The following is a 2524-nucleotide window of genomic DNA, read 5'->3' as shown; positions in this document are numbered from 1 at the left end:
GTGCAGGACACGAGTTTTCAATTTCATGATGCACCTGGAGGTACTTGGAGAACATCCAGAGAAGTGTCTCCTCTCATACAAAGGCATCTGGGAGAGCAGGACCCCTGGACACTGGTTGTGTTCCCAGGGATGCCAGGGAGCTTTCTGCCTGCCAGGGTGCCCAGGTGAGCAAGCTTACACTGCAGCATGCTGCCACCCCCACCACCTGTCAGAATTGAGGAGCACGAGCTGCCTGATAAGCCTCCAGCCTGCTCCATCCCTCCCCACCTCTTCTTACTTCTGTCAGCATTCAGCCCTGAAAAAGAAAGAAAAGAGGATGCTTGATGAAGCCAATCCCACTTACCAGCACTTTGTACCTCACACGATTATGAACATGGCGGGGAAATCAGACAGAAAAAAAGTGACCTAAACACACAACGGGTATCAGGACATTAGGACCCGAGCAGACTCTCCTTGGCTCAGAGATGAGTTCTGTCCTGAGATGGACAGAATTGAGCAGAGGAGCTCTCTCCAAAGAAAAGGGCTGCCGAGGTAAAGCATAGCATGGAACAGAGAGCCACGTCAATCGACTTTACTCTGCAATCAAAACTTTTAGACATTTGTTCATTTTGGGACACTCTTCTCTTAAAGTCAGTACGACATCCTTTCCTGAACATTCTGCGATGAGAACTCGCTGGCTAAAGTGCCAGAGAGTTCATTCTATTCCGAATTCCTACTTCTGTATGTTATCGTTTGGAAACACAGGGTCCACAGTTGGCTCATGGGACCTGTATTCTTTTGTAATGTTTCCCCAGGGATTCTTTGTGTGTATGTGTGAGTGTGTGTGACTCTGTCAAACAGGTGTCTGTGTCTATTCTTTTTTTCAGAATTTCCTGTACTTTTAATTTTCTTCTCAACATGAAAATAACTCTCTCTTATTAACCAGCTTGAACTGCTTTTCCCCTTTCAGTTCTCAGTGTGTAGAACAGGTTTTCCCCGCTTACCTGCATGGACCTGGGGCCTGACGCACTGTTACTGACGTCTTCGAAAGAGCCAAGTATTTCAGTGCACAAGGAAAGGTCTGCTTTCCCTGCACTGCGCAGAGATTGACCCCCTGCTCTGCGGTGAGAGGGTGGGGTGGGTGCTGGGAAGCCCCAAGTCAGGCGAGAATCGGGTCCACCGAGAGCAGGGGGCATTCTTTCCGGACCTGCAGGTACTTCTTCAGTGGAACTTGGACTTTTGCTGCAATTCCCTGTCCTCCTGCCCCTGAGGAACCAGCCTAACCAGCAGAGCGACAGTGCACGGCACTTGGAAGCCAACCATGGCCCAGGTTTTCCCAAAGACAACTCCCTGCATGGTCAACAGGGAGGGGTGGACACTACTTGGTCCTTGGGTGAAGCCTCAGGCCACTGGTGATTCTTGGAGGCTTCATCAGGAGAGAAAACAAAGTTAGACTACTTATCCACATCACTTGAGGGTGGAATTAGCGTCTGTGGGGGTCATAGTCTTCCTTTCTCCCCATTCTCAGCTTTTGGAGAGCACCCAGTGAGCACTCACGGGTCAGAGAAATGAATGTCTCTATGATGCCCTGCAGCAGCCCATGGGTTGCACCTCTGACCACTGAGCACCAGCACGCAAAGGGCTTTATAGTAAAAAATTCAAACAGTGTGTGAATGCCCAGAGCATTGCTCAGGCACACAAATGGTTCAGCCTGCTTTGGTAGACTAGGTATGTGCAGTGTCATTTTTGAGCCCTCTGTAATAGAAGTTGCATTTGCATAATACAGCTGGCAAAGCCTTTTCAGATATATTTTCTATTTTAAGCCTAAAAACAACCAACTTTTGAAAGTGAAGGCTTCTGGGTTGCCACCAGCTGCCACCTCACGGTGCAATGAGGAAACTGAGTCTTGGAGAGGTTAAGTGACTCGGCCAAGGTCAAACAGCTAGTAAGTGGTGCAGCCAGGACTCAAACCCAGTCTAGAAGCCATGCGCACCTTGTTCCCCTCGCCCTTCCCCTGTGTGACTGAGACATTGTGGTTTAATCTGGATCGACCCTGTGTGGAGGAGACAGGGCTGCAGCAGCAGGAACAGCAGCATCAGGCCTGGCACTGTGTTGACGAGGAAGATGAAGATGAGGATGAAGATGGTGAAGAGGACTCAGAGGTTGATGGGGACGCGCAGGGCATGGATGAGACGAATGGCTACAATGAGTCACCCAATGATGGAGAGGTCAGTGAGGTGGACATGGAAAGCAGCTCACAGGATCAGGACCACTGGATGATCTAGGGAGATTCCAGGCCCGCCCAATCTATCCTGGATGCCCTGCGGAACCAGCTGATCACCCAACACCCCCCACACCGACCCCAGTGCCTGAAAGCTCACCCTCGGGCACCTCCTCAGCTGCTGCCAGCACCTGGTATCCTCAGCCCCTCCCAACCCATCAATCTGCCCTTGCATCCCCACGTTTCTGGCCAGTACCTCACTCCTTGGTTGCCAGACCTAGTCTCTTTCTAACTCTCTTTAATAAAGACACAGGACTGATATAA

General features: G+C 50.5%; 1 pseudogene; it reads left to right on the top strand.

Moving 5' to 3' along the window:
* The first annotated feature begins 1937 nt into the window (after nt 1-1937).
* Nucleotides 1938-2264, top strand: LOC101334541 (anaphase-promoting complex subunit 15 pseudogene; annotated as a pseudogene).
* Nucleotides 2265-2524: the final 260 nt, after the last annotated feature.

This window comes from Tursiops truncatus, chromosome 6 (assembly GCF_011762595.2).
Source record: "Tursiops truncatus isolate mTurTru1 chromosome 6, mTurTru1.mat.Y, whole genome shotgun sequence".
In the NCBI taxonomy this organism is placed as follows: domain Eukaryota; kingdom Metazoa; phylum Chordata; class Mammalia; order Artiodactyla; family Delphinidae; genus Tursiops; species Tursiops truncatus.
The sequence above is the reverse complement of the archived record's forward strand: the minus strand, read 5'-3'. Positions and strand labels throughout refer to the sequence as shown.